This window comes from Haematobia irritans, chromosome 1 (assembly GCF_050003625.1).
Source record: "Haematobia irritans isolate KBUSLIRL chromosome 1, ASM5000362v1, whole genome shotgun sequence".
Classification (NCBI taxonomy): Eukaryota; Metazoa; Arthropoda; class Insecta; order Diptera; family Muscidae; genus Haematobia; species Haematobia irritans.
Window position 1 is genome coordinate 87,523,692 of NC_134397.1, and position 22,121 is coordinate 87,545,812.

The 22,121-nt window shown below is 36.8% G+C and overlaps 2 long non-coding RNA genes across 2 annotated transcripts in view; one reads left to right on the forward strand and one right to left on the reverse strand.

Annotated features, from left to right (window-relative positions):
* LOC142221365 (uncharacterized) overlaps positions 1-17,041 on the forward strand; it is a 34,698-nt gene extending 17,657 nt beyond the window's left edge. The window contains exon 3 of the long non-coding RNA XR_012718008.1: positions 16,870-17,041. This is a non-coding gene — a long non-coding RNA (uncharacterized LOC142221365). The remainder of the gene's footprint in view (positions 1-16,869) is intronic.
* Positions 17,029-17,743, reverse strand: LOC142221367 (uncharacterized). The gene is made up of 2 exons (XR_012718010.1): positions 17,628-17,743; positions 17,029-17,542 (listed from the first exon to the last, which is right to left on the reverse strand). It is a non-coding gene; the product is annotated as an uncharacterized LOC142221367 (long non-coding RNA).
* Positions 17,744-22,121: the final 4,378 nt, after the last annotated feature.

Here is a 22,121-nt window from a genome sequence, read left to right on the forward strand (position 1 = left end):
TTAGAATACTTCATTATTTCTGTAATTGTTTCAGGTACACATTTTATGAGATACGTTTTCCAAAGAAAAGTTGAATTCCTTACACCATTTGATAAAATGCCCCCAAATATGGTAAGTTACAAGCTAAAATGAAGAATTAAAAAATATATTTCATTACATGGTGTTAATTTTTATCAATTTTCAATACTGTTTCCATTTTTTCCAGCAAGATATGTGAAAAAATTATCTATGATGAATAAAAAGAGGATAAGGCAAAATATCCAAACAGCGGGTTCAAATGTTGTTCCACGTGGTCATAATTTTTATTCACAAAAAACATTGTGTTAAGAACTTTCATCATAAGTTTTTATAATAAAGTAATTTTGCTTAAAGAAAGTTTAATTTTAATGTATGAACATTTTCATAATAGTAAAACGGTTTGTTGTTCCTTTAATTATTTAATTTCTCTGTACTGTGAATGATTGATTTAAAAATAGTTTAGTCGTCGACATTTTAAAGATTTATTATTATCGGGTTTCCCACAAAATAAGCAAATAAACCAAAATAATACTGACTTTTTAACTTGGTGGGGTATATAAATCTTATGGTGTTGTAAAAATTAACTAAACTACAATGTTATAGATGAACTAAAATTTAAGAGAATTATAAAGTAGACAAGTTGAAAAAATCTTAAGGGCTAAATGTCAATATTACTACAGTTTAGTTCATTTTGCAATGGAAAAGGGTTCACTGTTTTTTTCAGTGTACAAATATAAAAATCATAAAGCAATATTTTCACAAAAGGTTAGCGTCCTGAATGTTACCTGATGAATGAAGAGGTTGTTATTCTGTTGGTGTTTTCTTTCTTTGTACACCATCACGAACATTGATAGACTTGTTTATGATTGTTATTTATATTTAATATTTTCAAAAAACGAAACTTTTTCTCACTCATTTAAAATAACAAATATTTTTATATATTTTATTTGTTATTTATTACATTATTTTACTATATTATTTTTTAACAATCTCTCCGTATACCATAACAACGCGATTCCATCTAAAAAGCAACCCACGCGCAAACACATCGATGACAGGTATCGATTACATGGTAGACAAAAAAGATATAGGAAAATTTCCTATATTCTAATAAGTATGTTTTCTTAAGTTTTGAAAGGATTGAATACTTCTTAGTACGAATGAACAAAAATATTTTTCTATGCCAAGTGTTATTCGTATGTATGATAAGCTTTCTATAATAATGGAAGTCAGAATCATCATTTTATAAGAAATTTTACTAAATTTGGGGAAACTCGGGGTTTGTTTATTTTTACGAATGCTATTTTAACAGCGAATAAAATTTTCTTGTTCGGTAGTAAATTCTTATACCCAGCGAAGAAAACAGTATTAGTATAATTCCATGCCTTTTTCTAGTTAATGAACTATTCCTAACTGTTTTCAATTTAGGAGTTTTTTACTGAAACAAGTAAATTTTATTATTTCACACACAAATTTAACTTAATGGAAATAAAATGGCTAAACTAAATTGATGAACATTTTTTCCTTTAGTTTCGAAGACACTTTTTTCTGGGTGTACAGTTCAGTTCTCCATTTACAGCCTATTTCTGATATCCGAATTCTGCTGTTCGTTCGCATACAGCTGATTTCGGTTTCTCTAAGCTCTACCTAAACGACAAGTGAGACGAAAATCAATGCGAACGAAAACGTAACGTTACCACTAAAATTGGGTTTCTCTAACTCCATTCGTTCGCATTTTGTCGAACAGAAAAGTCAAATCCACTCACATTGCACAAACCTTTCGTTTTGAGGAAAAAGGCATTCATAAATAGAGAAAAACTTAATAACTGATAAATTGATTAGCGCTTTTTGGTGCAAATATATTGTTACGAATTTGATAATTATAGATATAAGTTTATTTAAATTAGTTTCCGTTAATTTAAAATTTCAAATTGTAACGATAAAATTTCGCTATCACTTGGAATCATCTATTCATTTTCTAGTATTTTCCTGAATTTCTTTTATGTTCTTTTGTTTGCTTACCGAAATGTTAGTTCTTACTCTCTCATAGAATAGCAACCCCTTTGCTTTGTTATTCTGCATTCTCATTTCATCTCATTGTCTATTGTCATTATTGTTGTTGTTGTAGTAATGCGAGCATATATCTATGTGAGTGTGTATGTGTTTGGCAGCCACCAGGTAAACAACTTAATGGTCGTAGATCCTTCTAGCATTGTCTAAGAATGTTCTGGCGTTGCCAGAATATTGAAGTGCTACCAGAATGTTCTCGTATTGCCACACCGTCATATATAAAAGCGTTCGCATGCTGCTAACGAGTCAGTCTTAATTAAAGCGTCAAACGAATAACTTCAGTGTGAACGAATTGTAAAGTGTGAAGTCATAGTAAATAAATTGTAGATTGTCGTTATTTAAAAGAACTGTGTTTTAATTGTCGGGTAATTAAAAACGCCTAAATATAAAAACGTAACAATTGGTGTCGGAAGTGAAATAACGAAAAAAAATCTACAATGAAGTTTAATGAGCTTCGAGTGGAAGACTTAAAAAAGGAATTGAGCAAACTGGAGCTGCCGACAACAGGCAATAAGGCCCAGCTTCAAAAGCGTCTACTGGAAGAGTTTGAACGGCGTAATATGGACATTGCGACGCATGAGTTTGATTATAAGGAAGACATTGATGAATCAATACTCGTCAATACCAGCAGTGTAGAAACTCCGTCTGTGGCTTCGAGTGTTGTAGATTACACATCAATGCTCAGTGTTTTGAGTAAAATGATGGAGGAAAACTCTAGAAAAATCATGGATGAGAATTCTAGAAAAATGGAAGAAAATTCTAGAAAACTGGAAGCAAATTCTCTAAAAATGGAAGAAAATTCTAGAAAATTGCTGGAAGAAAACGCTCTAAAAATGCAAGAAAATTCTAGAAAAATGATGGAAGAAAATTCTCTTCTTTTGGTGGAGAAATTTGACGAAAATTCTAGAATTCTTAATGAAAAGTTACAACAACTTTCGGAAGGTATGGAGAAACGCGTAGACCACATTGAAAGTCAAATTGTGGAATTGGATAAGAAATTTGTGGTTCACGATGAAAAATTTCTACACCTTGAGAAAAAAATGTCAGAACTAGAAATGAAAGGTGGCCCAGTGCGCGTAATCGAGGGCCCAAAAATCAAAACTCCTGTTTTTGATGGCTCATCTTCATTTGATGTTTTCAAATTCCAATTTGAGACGGTGGCATCCAGAAACATGTGGAATGACAACGACAGAACAATTGAACTTCTGTTGGCATTGAAGGGTAATGCTGCCGATGTAATACAAAGTATCCCAACTTCTTCCAGAAATAACTATAAGGAAGTAATAGCTGCGCTACAACGCAAGTACGGTGGAGAACATAAGCAAGACATCTTCAGAATGGAATTAAGAGGAAGAGTCCAGAAATCAAATGAGACTCTACAAGATTTTGCAACAGAAGTTGAGCGGTTGGTGCTATTGGCATACCCAGGAGAGAGTCACCCACTTGTGGACCGCATCAAAATTGAGACCTTTGTGAATGGCATTCTAGACCCAGACATAAAATGTGCAACATATGCGTCACAAAAAGCTACATTTGTGGAAACTGTAACATTTGCCCTTACACAAGAGACAGCGAGGGTACTAGCACGTCCTCAAATTCACAAAGTACGTAAGGTGGAGACCGAGAATGACGAATCAAATTCCGTGATTGATTCAGTGAAAGAAGCCGTTAAGCAGGCAATGCAAGAAATGAAGCAAGAGGCAAATAAATCCCGGATCAAATGCTATTACTGTGATAAGCCGGGACATCTAGCTCGAGAATGCAAGGCACGACGCAAACGGTCAAGGTCCACATCACCATCTCCATTAAACAATAGCCATAAGAAGGTGACCCCACAGTCAAGTGAGTCACCTTTAAACTAAATCGAGCTAGTTCAGCGGGGCAAGAGCTGGCTCCCACAGACGATGGCCCCACCATCTCCATAGCAATAGTTCAACAGAAAAATAACAATTTAACTATTGCGGGTGTTATTAATGGCGACAAGCGTACTTTGACGTTGGATACTGGTGCATCAAAGTCTATCATTAGATCTGATTTAGTAAAAGGAAAAGTTACACCACTGATTGGAGTCAAGCTACGCACGGCTACAGGGGAACCCGCAACCGTATATGGAAAGGTCGCCGTAAAATTAACTATTGCTAACAAATCCGTTACTTATGATTTCATTGTGGCCGATATAGTAGACGAAGTTATAATTGGAGCGGATTTCATGATTGCTTTTGGCCTCAATCTGGATATGAAGCGTCGTGTAATGACATGGTGCGATGCCGAAATAACGGTAAACGTGGGATACGACGAGAATACACCTGTCAGACGTTTGACAACGAGCCAGTCAGAGTCTATACCACCGAACGCCGAAGCAATTATATGGGTTTCTATGAATGGAGATTGTGAAGTCGGCCAATTGTGGGTTGTTGAACCAGCAGAAAACAAAAGCAACAACATCTTGATAGCAAATGCCCTGGTAACAACGAACGAAGAGAGACTAATACCAGTTCGTGTCTTGAACTTGTCTGACAATCATGAGCAAATTGTAAAATTTTCTGATATTGGAAAATGTACACCAGCCGAGGCAATAGTCAATTTGGAAGGCAACTCATCAAAGACACATGGAGCAGTGAGAAAACACCTAGAAGGGTATTTCGAGGCTTGGACACGTCATCTATCGCCGTCAGAGAGAAATAAAGCCAAGCAATTGTTGTGGAAAAACGCCTCTGCTTTTGCTTCTGAAAAGGGAAATCAAGGAAGAACATCTGTAGTGAAACATGAAATTAAAACCGCAGAAGAAAGGCACATAAAACAGGCACCACGAAGTGTTCCCCTGGCAAAAAGAGACGAAGTTCAAAAGCTCATAAAGGAAATGGCGGAGAGTGGAGTGATCGAGCCATCATCAAGTCCTTGGTGTTCCCCAGTTGTGCTGGTCAAAAAGAAAGATGGAAGTACCCGATTCTGCGTGGACTACAGAAAACTGAATGATGTCACAAAAAGGACAGTTATCCGCTTCCACGCATTGATGACACGTTGGACACACTAGCCGGAACAACATGGTTTTCTACGCTTGATTTGCAGAGTGGATATTGGCAAGTAGAGATCGCCGAGAAAGACAAGGAAAAGACGGCTTTTGGCGTTAATGGCGGTCTCTGGCAATTCAATGTAATGCCGTTCGGGCTCTGCAACGCTCCGGCTACCTTCGAAAGATTGATGGAGCGGGTACTGAAGGGGTTGCACTGGAAGTCGTGCTTGATATACTTGGACGACATCATAGTGATGGGCAAAACTTTTGACGAGCACCTTAAGAACTTGAAAGACGTTATCCAGCAATTGTCAGCCACTGGTCTACGCCTTAAAGCAAAGAAATGCTCCCTTTTCCAGCGGGAAGTTAAATACCTGGGTCATCATGTGACTGCAGAGGGCATATCCACCGATGAAGACAAAATCCAAGCTGTCAGAGATTGGCCACGACCTCGAAATCTCCACGAATTAAGAAGTTTCCTTGGGTTATGTACATATTACCGACGATTCGTCCCAAACTTCGCCAGCATCGCCGCTAGTCTCCATAAATTGACGCGAAAAGGTCAGAAGTTCCAGTGGAGCGACGAACAGGAGGATTCATTCCAACATTTAAAAGAACTTTTATGTTCAGCTCCTGTTCTAGCGTATCCTATTCCGGGCGAAAAATTTGTTTTGGATACAGATGCTAGCGCGCATGGTATTGGAGGTGTGCTATCCCAACAGATAGACGGCAAGGAGAAGGTCATCGGATATTTCAGCCGAACGTTGTCCAAGCCCGAAAAGAACTACTGTGTAACGCGACGAGAGCTGCTAGCCGTCATAGAGGGTGTAAAACATTATCATAAATATTTGTATGTACAACACTTCTTGCTCAGGACTGATCACTCAGCTCTACGATGGTTGCTCCAATTCAAGAATCCGGAAGCTCAACTGGCACGTTGGATCGAGAGGCTCCAAAGCTATGATTTCAGTATCGAGCATAGAAAAGGTGGAAAACACGGTAACGCTGACGCTTTGTCACGTCGACCTTGCAGAATAGAATGCAAGCACTGCTCGAAAGCTGAACATAATGAGGAGATTGTTGATATTCGGCTGTTACACATCGAATCTGGAGTGGACTGGCCAACAGAACAGCGTAAAGATCCCATTTTGAACAAAATTATTTCGGCAAAGGAAGAGAACAAGAAGCCCAGTAAGAAAGACATAGCAGCCGAAAGTCCACTTATGAAATCATACTGGGCTCAATGGGATAGTTTAGTTCTAGTCAATGGATCCCTGCAACGTAAATGGGAAAGCGAAGATGGCAAGAGCAGCCGAAATTTGATCATCGTTCCAGATTCCAAAATAAGAGACGTTTTGGCGGAGTTCCATAATGGTCCCAGTGGAGGTCATCTGGGAATAACCAAAACCGCCGAGAAAGTGAAGCAACGATTCTACTGGGTTGGATGCCAGAAATCAATTGCTGAATGGGTAGCCAATTGCGAGAAGTGCATGAAGGCGAAAGGTCCAACAAGGAGAAGTCGAGGTCCTATGCAAGAATATAGACCAGGAGCCCCGTTTGAAAGAATAGCAATGGACGTGGCAGGCCCTTTCCCAGTAAGTGATTCTGGAAACCGTTATGTCCTTGTGGTCATGGATTACTTCAGCAAATGGCCGGAGGTGTATGCAATTCCAAACCAAGAGGCAAAAACGATTGTGGATGTGGTCAACAAAAACTGGATATGTCGCTACGGTGTGCCGTCCGAGATTCACTCAGACCAGGGAAGAAATTTTGAATCGGCCATATTCAAAGAGATGTGTGAATCCCTTGGTATCAAGAAAACGAGGACTACGCCATTACATCCACAATCCGATGGCATGGTAGAAAGGTTTAATCGCACTCTGGAGGAACATCTTCGAAAAGTAGTGGACAACGGCCAGAGGGACTGGGACGAGTATATACCAAAGTTTTTGCTGTCGTATAGATCTGCCATTCATGATTCCACCTCTCGAACACCGGCCAATGTTCTATTCGGAACTGAGTTGAAGTTGCCTGGAGATCTTATATTCGGCGCTAAACCTAATGAGCTTGCCATGGAAGAAAACAGAAACGACATCCCAAACACTTTCGGTGAAGTTCACGAATCAGTGCGCAACAAAATAAAAATGGTCAGCAACAGAATGAAGGCGAGATACGATCGTGCTGTAAATACTGAGGGCTTCCAAGAAGAAGAATTGGTTCTGCTATTTAACCCGCAACGAAAGAAAGGATTGTGTCCTAAACTGCAAACACAGTGGGAAGGCCCATACAAAGTCATCAAGAAGATCAATGATGTTGTATACCGGATTCAGAAGGACGACAGCCCTAGATCAAAGATGAAAGTTGTACATCTGGAACGATTGGCTCCTTACGGAACAGGTTCTGTGCCTGTTCGGGACGAACAGGCTTAAGCGGGAGGCAGTGTTACGAATTTGATAATTATAGATATAAGTTTATTTAAATTAGTTTCCGTTAATTTAAAATTTCAAATTGTAACGATAAAATTTCGCTATCACTTGGAATCATCTATTCATTTTCTAGTATTTTCCTGAATTTCTTTTATGTTCTTTTGTTTGCTTACCGAAATGTTAGTTCTTACTCTCTCATAGAATAGCAACCCCTTTGCTTTGTTATTCTGCATTCTCATTTCATCTCATTGTCTATTGTCATTATTGTTGTTGTTGTAGTAATGCGAGCATATATCTATGTGAGTGTGTATGTGTTTGGCAGCCACCAGGTAAACAACTTAATGGTCGTAGATCCTTCTAGCATTGTCTAAGAATGTTCTGGCGTTGCCAGAATATTGAAGTGCTACCAGAATGTTCTCGTATTGCCACACCGTCATATATAAAAGCGTTCGCATGCTGCTAACGAGTCAGTCTTAATTAAAGCGTCAAACGAATAACTTCAGTGTGAACGAATTGTAAAGTGTGAAGTCATAGTAAATAAATTGTAGATTGTCGTTATTTAAAAGAACTGTGTTTTAATTGTCGGGTAATTAAAAACGCCTAAATATAAAAACGTAACAATATGATAAAAGTGATTTATATCGATCTATTTCTCTTCATAGCCGCCATATAGCCCGATTAAAGGAAATTCTAAAACGAACAAACACATATATTTGGAATTAAACACTCATTAAAAGGAAAACCGAAACCTAATTATTGCAGATATATAGAAATACAAATACATATCTCTCTACAAGGGCTAATTTCTTAAAAAAAATATTGAGCTAAATCGAATATCTACAATGAGAAAAATTTGCAAAATAAACGGCGATGCCAGATTGAATTTTATGGAAAATAATTTTTAAAATGTATGGACCTTTTTCAAGTAATTGAAATAAATGAGATCTGGTAATATTAGCATTTGACAGTAACGTAAGCCATGCGAACGAACGAAAGGAAGTTAGAGAAACCCAAATCTAGACGAAAGTGAGTGACTGCCGTTCGTTCGCAATTGCTATCGTTCGGATATCAGAAATAGGCTGTAAGGCAGGTCTGAATATTGAAAGCCAATGTACATACACGTTTGTAGGCTGCTCCATCACGTAATATTTATCCCTCAATTGTCTTCTTGATAATTTTGCATTATTAGTATCTGGATTTTCATCTTCTAAGAAGAAAACTGTGCATCACATCGTCAGTTTAATTTATATCCTATTATCAGTTTAAAATGGATATTTTGTGAATTCCTTTCGCTGGAAATCTATTATAACACGCGGTCCAGTACGTTCCTAATTTCAAATTGCCCGTATATTAATAAATTTTAATGCATTTCTATGACACCAACAGGAAGGAAATCGAATTATCAATGCAAAAGTGTTTACAAATAATGTTAAAGATATTTAAAGTTTTGTTGTTTGTAGTTTTGTTCTTATTTGTTGATATGTTTAATAAGATTATTATTTTTCAATTGGTATTGTAGTGTATTATTGTAGTGTAGTGTATTATATATTTTATTTTAACGAAAATGAATAAATTATACATGCATTTCAATTTGAGGATAATACTTGAGAAATTATTCTTAATGTGTTGAATTTTACTTTTGAGGGTAATGTCTGTTTTTTCGATTATGCCTTCGGACTTAACTTATAAGCGCAAGCGTCCATTACAAGGATTGCAATGAATTATTGACGTTCTTGGTGGTGCCAGAGATTGAACTTTCAGCCATGCTATGGAATGTTGCCCTCAAGTTCCCTAGGTTCAAGGCGAAACATAACCAAGACGGAGATCCGTATGGACGGTTCATGGCCCACAGCATGGGCCCTAAGTTTGACTTCATGTTCTCGTTGAAGACATTTTTTAAACTACCTCCATTAGAACCAAGTAATGATACACGGCTCCGCGCCTATTTTAGCAAATTCCTCCCACTGGCACACGAAAATTTCCACTGTGAGACTAAAGTGGACGTCATCATAAGCGGACGATCATGGGAACGAATAAAGAGAAACGAATTCATCAAGGAAAATCGTTCCCCACCCATTGCGCAAGCAACCCACTTTGGCTGGGTGATCTTGGGTCAGATGCTCATGTCTCAGCCACGAAGCTAATGCTGACTCACGAAGAGCTCAAATGTTTTCGCACCAACATTTTTCTATTTTTTCTTCTTTATTTTTTCACCTTCATACTGAATTTACTTTTTAGTTTTACTTGCTTATATTCCTTTTTCTTCTTATGTTTTTATTTCCCTTTTTTGTACATGAATACCGTTTTCTTTTGCCTTTTTTTACCTTTCGTTAAAACCAAAATGAATTCAAAAGTTAGTTAAGTTAAGAAGCTGAAGAGAAGTAGGTCACTTGGACCTAATAAATTATTGAAGTTAAAAACACAACGTTTTTTACTTAAAAAGGCTCAGGCGGCGCGCCTCGTAAACACATATTCGCGAAGAATAAATAACAGACCCATTGATGAACCAGCCTGGATCAATAGGCGTTTGTCAAGACCCGGGTACTTCCGGGCCAACATTTTTACTTTGTTGGAATCAACACACCAAATTACGAAACATACTTGAAATTTAAGCGATTTGGTGAGTAAAAGCTTCCAAAACTATAAAAATGGCGACGATACTGAGATCAAGGCACAAGAATTATAGTGAAAGAAAACAATCAGCTGATGTGCAAAACTGAATTTTAATTATTTGTTTAAAACGCTGTTTGTTTTTAATCCAATTTTGACCTGGAAAATCAAAATAAATGATAAACTTGACTCGGAAGTGAATTATATACCTACATAAGGACAACAACATCCGGCTTATACAATTGGAACGACCGTTGTGCGACTTTAGTCGCATTTTGCAACCTTTCTGACATCACAATGGACACCTAACCTACACGGTGTTGTGGTTTATTCAGTCGTTTTATTGCATACCATTACATCCGTGCTAGTACCAAACAATGTATGATAATTATCACAAAAATCCATTTTTACTATCTTGCAAGTTTACGTTTTACTGGATTTTATGTTACAATAAGTTGGTAAAATATGTTTTTGTGTTGTTTTATATACCTCACAAATATAAGCGACTTTTTTTTATCATTATGCTACTTATTTTACGACTTTTTCAAAATTTCCAACGGTAACAATGGGAACGACGTTGACATTGTGTGTCCAAGCATCATTCAAAGTTCGCGAAGAACACAATTGTTATCTAAGTTTGGTGCTAAATAAAATAAAACATTGGCCTTGAAGGGCTTCTTTTAATAATGAATGGAATTGTGCAGTTTTCTTTTCTATGATGTAAATGTGATGACCATAACTGCTATATAAACAGATCTTTGCCAATTTGGTATAAATTGCGCATTTTTATAACAATAATAACACGATGGTCAGCTCAGGATTTCTTCATATAGAAAAAGAGTTCCGAAAAGGGTGGAAGATGGAATAAATACTTGAACAATATAGATTTTCTACCATTTGTTACAATTTGTCTCTACAGTCCAAAGGCATTGAACTACAAACCATTTGTTCCAACCGGTTTGAAATCGTTGGAGTCAGTCTAGCTTATCTAATGGTTGATCTTTAGTTCATTTTTTCCACTTTTTTTTGTAATTGTAGAAGATTAGTCACTTTACCTATTACCAATTTAAATTTTTTATATTTATTTTTCAATTGTTCGATTAATAAAGTATAAAAAAAAATTCTTCAAAAATTAATCATTACGCTCGTCGCTGGTAAATTTAAGGGCGAAAAAAAGCGACGATATTGGCGAAAAAATCAGGATACCGATTTTCCTCGACAGCAGAATATATCGACGAACGGAATACCAATTAGTGGCGACAGACGAAATGCGACGGCGAGGGCGACTTCAGGAATAAGGGTGATTATACCCACGATGGGTTCATAAGACATACTTTCGATAAGAAAAATAGAATAATAATAATTTGTGTCAATAATTCTTTCTATGTTTTGCACAACGCAATGCATATAGGCTCCTTTGCTGTAAATCGTTTGCATCAAGTTCTAAAATAGCCGAGTAGTCAGCTACTATGACTACAGCGATGATGTTGAAATGCCGTTTATGTGGTGCAGAATTTCCTTCAGTTATTGGACATTCCAGTCCATTGACCAATTGCACAAATCGGTCTCTGAAATATTAATGACATGTTCACACAAAGTACCATGGTTCGAAGTTAGGGTTGTCACCCGGGATTAACCCCGAATCCCGGGATTTTTGCGGTTCCCGAAAAACTATTCAAATTTGTTAAATGTGTGGATTTTTAGCATTATTTATTAATTGAGTGGAGTTTTCATTCAGTGCAAACGGCTGTTAGATTTCATTCCCGACAAATTTATTATATTTACAATACATGTGGTATACTATAAAAAGCACAATTTCTAGATTTTAGTATATATTTTTTGCTGGAAAAGTACGCGAACAGACCTATTATGTCAAATGTCAACGCCGCCAAAGCATCACATTAAAATACTTTAAGGTTGAGTCATAGAGACCTAATAATACAAAGATGAGCCATGGGTGTCAAACTATGTTTGACAGTTCCGAAGATTAAGAATAAACGAGAAAAATAAGAGCACGCTTACAATCTCTTTCGTTTTCCTTTTTGTAGTTTACCAATTTTACACAAAAGTAGAACGTTTATGATGCAACAGAGGATTTATAAATAAATTAATATATTAAAAGTTCATATTTGAAAAAAAATTGTGACCAAAACCGCAAAAATACGAAATTTAATTTTGAGCAGCTTTGCTCTTTACGAACAACACAAAAACAAATGCGCGAAAATTAATGTTTGGGACTGACTCTTTAAGAAAAAATCAAAACGAAATGTCAGAAAAATAATTTTTGGAATTGACAATTTTTTTTAAAGAGAATAGTGGATCATCTATTTATTATAAGGTCTATTGAGTTACATACCATGCGTTAATGCGTCCGATCATAGACAATAGATGTTATATAGATAGACCATGGGTGTCAAACTAAGTTTGACAGTTTCGAAGATTAAGAATAAACGAGAAAAATAAGAGCACGCTTACAATCTCTTTCGTTTTCCTTTTTGTAGTTTGCCAATTTTACACAAAATTAGAACGTTTATGATGCACCAGAGGATTTATAAATAAATTAATATATTAAAAGTTCATATTTGAACAAAAAATGCTGACCAAAACCGCGAAAATACGAAATTTTATTTTGAGCACCATTGCTCTTTACGAACAACTCAAAAGCAAATGCACGAAAATTAATGTTTGGGACTGACTCGTTAAGAAAAAATCAAAACGAAATGTCAGAAAAATAATTTTTGGAATTGACAATTTTTTTTAAAGAGAATAGTGGATCATCTATTTATTATAAGGTCTATTGAGTTACATACCATGCGTTAATGCGTCCGATCATAGACAATAGATGTTATATAGATAGACCATGGGTGTCAAACTAAGTTTGACAGTTTCGAAGATTAAGAATAAACGAGAAAAATAAGAGCACGCTTACAATCTCTTTCGTTTTCCTTTTTGTAGTTTGCCAATTTTACACAAAATTAGAACGTTTATGATGCACCAGAGGATTTATAAATAAATTAATATATTAAAAGTTCATATTTGAACAAAAAATGCTGACCAAAACCGCGAAAATACGAAATTTTATTTTGAGCACCATTGCTCTTTACGAACAACTCAAAAGCAAATGCACGAAAATTAATGTTTGGGACTGACTTTTTAAGGTAAGTACTATGTTCGCTTTTCGCGTTGAAATTTTCGTGGTTACTTTATTAAAACAGCTCAATACAAAGCAGATAAATTGACTCAATTGATGCGCAGTTTCTTGTTCCTCTAGATTTCGACAAGACGTTACAGGAATAAGTTTGTTATCAATTACAACTTTGATTATTTAAAGAAAAGCAATCGCGAAAATAAAGTGGTTTTCAACTCGAAAACCGAACATAGTACCCACCTTTAACGAAAAAATCAAACGAAATGTCAGAAAATTAATTTTTGGAACTGACACATTTTTTTAAAGAGACACATGGCCTATCTATATAACATCTATTGTCTATGCGTCCGATGATTGAAGAGTTGAATTTTCTCTTTAAAAGCAACGACTTTATTACAGTGCTTCAAAGTGAAGATATCAACCCATTCCTTTCGTAGTCATTTAAATAATGCACATATTGTTTTAATAATTTTTAGATTGGAAAATTACTTTTATATTCAGATGTATGGGAGCAACCGTCGTGCAATCGTTATCACGCTCTCCTTGCATACAAAGGGTTATGGATTCAGTCCAGGGATGATAAATGATGTGGACGAAAAAGTACTAAAAATGTATTAAAAATTTACTTTTCGAATATCAAATTTAAAGGCTATTGTAAAAGAAAAATGCAAATCTTTTACTTTTACCATATATATTAAAACACTTCACTTCACTTGCACGAATAAACAACGCCTAAAGTAGGACATTGCCGACTATATTATACCCTGCACTACTTTGTAAATCTACATTTTCGATATCTAAATTCTTCATATTTGTTGGGTGGCACATATAAAGGTTTATGTTGCCATATACATATTCAATGAAACCTCTCAAACTTGGATACTCTGAAACTCGGACACTTCCTAAATGTGGGCAGTTGTCTGCGGACGTTAGCTATATTAACACATTAACATTAATTAAATTTAGACGACCGTGGGTGTCCTTTCCGAGGTTTCACTATATACGCGTAAGTCTGGGCCGGCTCTAAGCATTATTTTTAAAGACATCATGTGTGAACTTCGTCTTCTTCTGGGTGTTGCAAACATATGCACAGCGTAGAATACCCTGTTCCACATTGTGGCGGAAAAAAATCGTTCCACATTTGCGAACGAATGTGGCAAAATTAACATTCCTCTCATGATCCGTAAAATTACTGGAAATAAAGCTTAATTAAATTGATTTTTTAATGTTGAGATCCTGTCATAAAAACTACAATATAGCACCAAATGTTCATATCAATGGAAATGATGTTCAGACTTGGCTATAAAAAGATTCCATGTCTTTGAGCTAAACATGGAATTGGAGAGAAGTTCGCCACTTGCGGTATTACAATGGACAAGGTAGTCTAAGTGAGCCTGAAAGAATGGGCTGCCCCTATAGCTAACCTAAAATGAATGTAGCACAATTGGCAAAGTTCATCTTAAATTTGAGTACTCAACCATTACAACCTTGCTATTTTAGGGAAATAATGCCTACTAAATATGGCCGAAGTGAATATTATATGCGTTTAGTATGAATCACTTTGATTTTTTTTTGCTAAAAGTACCTATTTTATTGGTCACCTTTGATGACATCGTTCACTTTTTTATGTATTTGCATCTCCTGATTTCGAAAATAGAGGTTAACATTTTTCTTATGGAGCAGTTTTTGAGATATCCTTATAGTTTTAGTTTTTCGTCCTTTTTTTCTAGAGTCGAGAATCATGTCTCGAGATAGAAATGTCCGGTTATATCGTTGGATCTGTGATAACTTAAGTGGAGCAAAACATATCGATGAAAATAGAGCACATTTTTAAAAAATTAATGTTTTACTGTGATTCTGTGCCGACGGAAAAATACCACCCGTTGAAAAAACGTCCGGTTTCATGCTCGTAAAGATGATACTCTAACGTAAGAATTAAGACCAACTAGAAAAAAACGACTGAAAAAGCTCCCATATATATCTTTCGCCCGATTTACACCCATATAACCACAAAGAACAAAGTTGTACTCCGATTTACATGAAGCTTTGTGCCGGGAGTACAACTTGTTGGCGCTCCAAACAAAAACTCCATGATTTTATTATTGTTGATCTGACAACGTGTAATTTTTAAACATGAAATAATTTTTATTGTTATAAATATCGATTTTTGAATGATAAATTATCTATTAACGAAACTTTTAATTGTCAAGGAGCGTCCCAGACTCCCACCATTTTCATTTTTAATTATGGTTGCATTTGATAGAAGGTAGCGTGGTGACGTGGAATTAATTCAGAATTTCTTTTTAATTATTAGTGGTTTTCAAACCAAAAAGTATGTAATTATTAAATTGAATAATTTAGTTTTAATATGTTGTTAAATGTATTTTTTCTTCGATAATAGGAATTTTAATATAATACATTTGCGAAATAAATCAAGTCTTTTATTCTGCTCTGTATTTATTCAAAATCTTTTGGAAATCGCTACTGGGCCATTTGCCTCAACAACACTAATGTTTCTATTATGCAAATTTGGTTGGCATCGGTTCAGATTTATATATATAGCTCGATTTAAATTCATATGACCACGGAGACCAAAGATTCACACCCAATATTTTGAAATTGTGCGTTGAGAGTACAATTAATATAGCAAAGTTGGTCAAAATCCCCCATTTATATTCTTCCATAAGGTCAAAATACACACATTTTCATTTTAAAATCTCCACTGCTAAGATCAAATTTTCCCATGTTTCTAATACATATCTATCTATCTATCTGCAAATTAAAACCGAACCTATGACAAATTTTAGGATGATAGCGCCATTGCTTAAGGCTGTAGCGTATAGCGTGTAAAGTGTTGAAAAACGTCACCTATTTTTAAACGCTTTTTAGCTTTATAGCAAAGATGCAAAACATATTTTAAGACGATTTCACTAATTTAAAAGTTTCTTTTCCGAAGTATTAAAGTCATGTTGAGAAAGAAAATTTCTTTCATATTGGGATACCAAATTTTAAGTCGAAACACTTAACTATAAGGACAAAACGACTTCATCGAAAAGTTTTTTTATCTTTTGAACAAGGAAAAAAAACTTTATATGAGAGAAATGCGCATTATTATTTTAAGTACATTAAATCTTTGGCCTCTGAAAATATTTTTTTCCAGTGTGTGTACTGTAATTTTCTGTAACAGGTCGAAAACATATTTTAGCACCTATATTTTCGTTTATTTTCATAATTTTTCTTATGATTATAAATAAGTAAATAAATAAATAGTTTTCTCTAAGAAGGAGTGGGAGCGGAGAGATTTTTTTTCTCGGAGCGGAGCGATTTTTTTTTTCGCCGGAGCGGAGCGAAGAAAATGGACCGCTCCGAATCCCTGCTTATAATAGATCCATTTGTACACGTTTGTTCGTCATCTCAATAACTTCCATTTAAGTACCAATAACGATATAATCGGACATTTCTAGCTCCATATATGGTTTGAACAAAGGACGAATTCAGGAGATGAAAATACACAAAAGGCCACCTCTCATCAAATGTATGTTTTAGTGTAACTACTAATTGTTTTTTACTTCTTTTCATTACAGATTGTCTTAACATTGTTATACTTTATCCGCGTGTATAAGGCCAAAAAAGAAAACCCAACGTAATTAATTCATGGACAACACTCCAACTCAACTTCCAATAGCTCTTTAATTGACTTCGATGGAAATCAATTTAATTCACACTGTTAATAAATGTTGAAGTTATAGTATTAAATGATTTTCGGGTTTTATTTCAAAATATCGTTAAAAATATGACAATTTTTTTTTTGCTGGGAAAACAAACATTTGTAGTTGTTATAGCAGTAAAAATGTTGGCTATTTCAACTAACGCAGTTTGCTACTTCGGCAGCGATGTTTGTCAAAAACTTTTAGCAAAGACGTTTGCTAATTCAGCAGCATTTGTTTGCTATTTTAACTGAAAAAAATGTTTGCTGTTTCAACTAACGAATGTTTGCTGAAACAACTACATCCTACTGCTGTCCCTTTTTCAGCAAACAACAACTGCTGTTTTAGCAAACATTTTTACTATTATGAGTAACAAAATTTTTTGGGCGCAGCATTACAGAGGGAGTAATCCACCAATCCACCGCTACAAAACATTATGGTGTTTGCTCGAAATTGAGATTGAATCCTTAACCGTTTGTATGAAAAGCTGGCATAAACCATTGCACGACGGTTGCTCCCATATATAAATGTATAATAGTAATTTTCCAATCTAAAAATTATTAAAACAAATTATTAAAAACAAAAGGACTATAAAAGGAATGGCAAATTGCTTAAATGACAAATACAATACTTACCAAATATAATCTCCGTAATAAAAGAAATTTTGAAAAATATATTCCAAAACAAAAAAACAAAAAACTAAACAATTTTTCCATTTTCCCGGCTTGTCTGGTGTTAAATTCGTTTAAAAGTGACGTCGTCGGCGTTTGACATATCGGTGTTGACGTTTCTCAAAACTGATGCGTCGATTTCAATAATAGGTCTGTTCGCGTACTTTTCTATCAATAATAATCCAATAAAAAATAGCAATAGAGTAAAAGTACATTATACTCTCTTTGCTGATAAGTACGCGAATGCAATCCAGTAACTATTTGTATATTCAAAATTTGAGTTTATAAAACATTAAACGTATTCAGTTTCTTTAACTTCCAGTATAATTGCGGAACATGTACATTTTACTCGTGTTTTGTTGTTATCGAACCCTCTAGCAAAATCTTGCAACTTCTCAATCTGATAACTGACAAATGTAGTCTCACGCTCTCTTTTGCCGGCTTTTTGGCGTAATCGATCGACCTCTGTTAAAAAATGGTGATAATTATCAAAAATTATTGGGTTCTTGAACGGAGCTAATAACACTAAATAAAAAAGGCGAAAAGCTAAGTATGTAGTTGGAAATTGACAGATTTTTTTTTTGGATTTTAAAGAAAACATAGCTGCACTGCTTCCTTTGTATTTGCCATTCAATAACATATGGAGGAGGTAAAAATATTTTTTGCTGTCACAGGGGTTATGGGAGGCGGCGGTTAAAAGCATGAAAACCCACTTAAAGAAAATTGCTGCGAACCAGAGCTTCACCTTCGAGGAATTTACCACCCTACTAGTTACAATAGAATCTATACTAAATTCACGGCCTCTCACTGTGATTACCGAAAATCCAAACGAGCTGAATCATGGATGCTTTTTCAACCGTTGAACTGAATGGACGTGTTTTCTAATAGTGGAGTATTTCATCGTAATAAGTACTTATTACGAGTTTCACGAGCAGCGAAATTCAAAGTCATCCACTGGGTTGCTAACTTCAGGGCCCAGTGGACGGGTAACGACTGAAGTTATAAATTTGGGCAGCGACCAAGAGTCAGGCCCAATTAATCGACCTGTAGACGGGTCGACTGGCGGTGACACTTTGGCAAGTCGAACCTTTTCTAAGGTGACGACATCAAAAGGAGGCAATCCCTCTCGAAAGAGATTCAAGGAACGAAGAAATGCTTTGTTTATCCTAAAGAAATTAGGACCAGTCGACCCAAGCACGTTGTCGGCTAAGCAAAGCGTTAAGGAATCGCTCAAGGAATTCTTGAAGCTGGAAAAAGGGAACGATCACCGGATGAGCTACCATCCTCTAAACGGGACCAAAGATCGTTTGCCTCAGTTGCAAAAGACAGCCTTGTGATGGCTATTATTAATAAAGGAGCATTGGACGGTATGATTCCAAGGCAAAAATGGGGGGAAATTGAGAACGCGATGTCTGGTGTCTACTCAGAGGTGCGAAAAAAGTTTCCCGGACCAAGTCCTCGACGGCAAGATGCTGGATGGTATCAAGGACGATATAAGTTAATAGCTTTTGCAGACCAGAGGTCTATGGATTGCTTTAAAGCTGCATTGATGCTAATTGGTGAAGTTTGGGAAGGAGCCACTTTGGAGTTAGTCGATAAAAAAGACATACCGGCTAAACCTAGAGCACATGCATGGATACCGGCAAACCCTCCTGATCCTGAGTCAATACTAGAGAGACTAAGAGAATGTAACCCAGATCTTGCAACCGCCGATTGGAAGGTTGGTCGTTTGGATGAGGTGGATGGACCAAGACGACATGCGGTGTTTATATTAAACATAGAGTCGCTGCCACATCTAGCCCAGACCCAAGGACGCGTAAGTTATGGCTTTCATGATATCCATATGAAGGTATACAAAAGCGATCAGCCAAAGGATACCGAAACGGACAAGCCTCCGGTAGAGTCAGCAGTGAAAAAATCTCCTAGCGAAGCCGAAGGAAACATAAAACCTACAGACTATGGCCAAATTAATAGCGGGAAGTTTCTACAGGCTCAAACATCACCAAAGCTGAACCGCGGATTGTTGCGAGAGTCACCGAGATCTGTGAAGAGGAAGCCCTTGATGACTCAATTGAAGCGGCTGATGTGACGGTGGTTGAAAATTTGGATGGTTCTACGGTTCCTCCAGATAAATCTTCACCATTGTAAGGCCGCTTGTGCTGCCTTAAAAGTTCTCCTGATGAAAGGAGACATAGATATAGTTCTTATTCAAGAACCATACATATATAAGAACAAGATCTGTGAATTAAGCACTCCGGGTTTCAAGCTTTTGCATAACACCGGTAACGATATAAATCGAGCATGTATAATTGCTACAAACGAACTAAACTTGTTTCTGCTTCCTTCATTGAGCAATGCAGACACTGTCGTAGCCAGTCTAGAGATATCCACATGCAAATATTGGGTATCTTCGGTCTACATGGGACATGATAGGGATATGCCACCCTGTGCCGTTAAGACCTTAGTTGAGGAGTCACTAAAAACAAAGACAAAACTCATTATGGGATGCGATGCAAATGCACATCATAGTATTTGGGGAAGTAGTGATACTAATGCAAGGGGAGAGTCGCTAATAGAGTTTATTTTGCGTACTAACCTGGTAGTTTGCAATAAGGGAGATGCACCAACCTTCGTCACCAGGAACAGACAAGAGGTTTTGGACGTAACGTTGACCTCTCCGGAACTGAATGATAAGATATCTGAGTGGCAAGTTTTGAGGGAACATAGCTTCTCAGATCATCGCTACATCAGTTTCAGATTGGCTGTTCGTACTTCAAAGACCATATTTCCGCCAAATGTTAGGAAAGCTGATTGGAATAGGTATAGGGAATCGTTCAATTTGATGATACCGGAAGTGCCGGAGACAAATATGGGCACTGTGCAAGATATCGAACACGCAGTGGAGCGGATTACTAAGGCCTTCAACATTTCACTGAAAGCTGCATGCCCTAGAGGAAAGCCAAGGGGAAAAAATCGGCCGCCATGGTGGACTACGGAGTTAAGTAATATGAGGAAATCCTGCAGGAAGCTCTTTAACAAAGCAAAGTCCACAAGAGCTCCGGAGGATTGGGACACTTACAAGATGAATCTGAGAGAATATAAACGAGAACTGAGAAGGTCTCAACAAAACTCTTGGGATGATTACTGTAGCAGTATTGAGAATACGTCAGAGGCTTCCAGACTACGGAAGGTACTAGCATCCACTAACACCGCTCCAGGTTTCATTAAAACATCGGAGGGAAATTGGACAACGTCCAGTGAGGAGACGTTGGAGGTACTTTTGGACACACACTTCCCTGGAAATCAGACGGTTGAACCATGTTCCGGCGGTGTAACAGAGGCTCAGCGATCATTTCCTATCGAGGAAATTGTGTCGGAATCTAGAATAAAATGGGCTTTAAATAGCTTTGGACCATTCAAATCCCCCGGACCTTATGGAATTACTCCGGCGGAGTTACAGGCAGTGGCTGGAAGAATTATCCCCTGGTTGACGGTGATATATAAACAATGTGTAAACTTAGCATATATTCCAGAAAAGTGGAGGGAAACAAAAGTCGTCTTCATACCTAAAGCAGGAAAAGCCTCTCACTCGAGTGCGAAGGATTTCCGACCAATCAGCTTATCCTCATTCCTACTTAAGACCCTGGAGAGGATGATAGACATGTATCTTAGAACTACCGTGGATTCAGGTTTGCTCTCGAAACGACAGCATGCATACTCGAAGGGCAGGTCTACTGAGACCGCATTGCATGAACTGGTCAGCTTTATTGAAAGCTCACTATCTGTCAAAGAATACATAATCGTGGCGTTTCTAGACATCGAAGGGGCGTTCAATAATATCCATCCGAGCTCGATATTAAATGGACTGACAACTCTGAATGTTGATCCAGGTATTCTTAGGCTGTTAGAAGAACTTCTAATGAAGAGACGTATTTCAGCCACACTAGGGCAAGCAAACATACAAAGGTATGTGAACAGAGGCACTCCCCAAGGAGGAGTTCTATCACCTCTTCTTTGGAATGTTGCTATAAACAACCTTCTGGTTTCTCTAGAAAAAGAAAGGATAAAAGTGGTGGCATACGCAGATGATGTGGCGCTAGCAGTCAGGGGAAAATTCCCATCCACAATCAGAGATATTATACAGAGAGCTCTCCGGATGACTGAGAAATGGGCGAAAGATAATGGTCTTGGTGTAAATCCAGCAAAGACAGAAATAGTCATGTACTGCAAAGATCGCAAAACTCCCACGGTTAGGCCCATTTCCTTAGGGGGTACTGAAATTCCCTTTGGTGAGTGTGCAAAATACCTTGGCGTTATTTTGGACAGGAAGTTGAATTTTAGGCTTAATATTGAAGAGAGGGCGAGAAAAGCCACGGTAGCTTTGTACTCGTGCAAAAAGGCAATAGGGAAAAAGTGGGGACTAAGACCAAAAATTGTGCATTGGCTATACACGGCAGT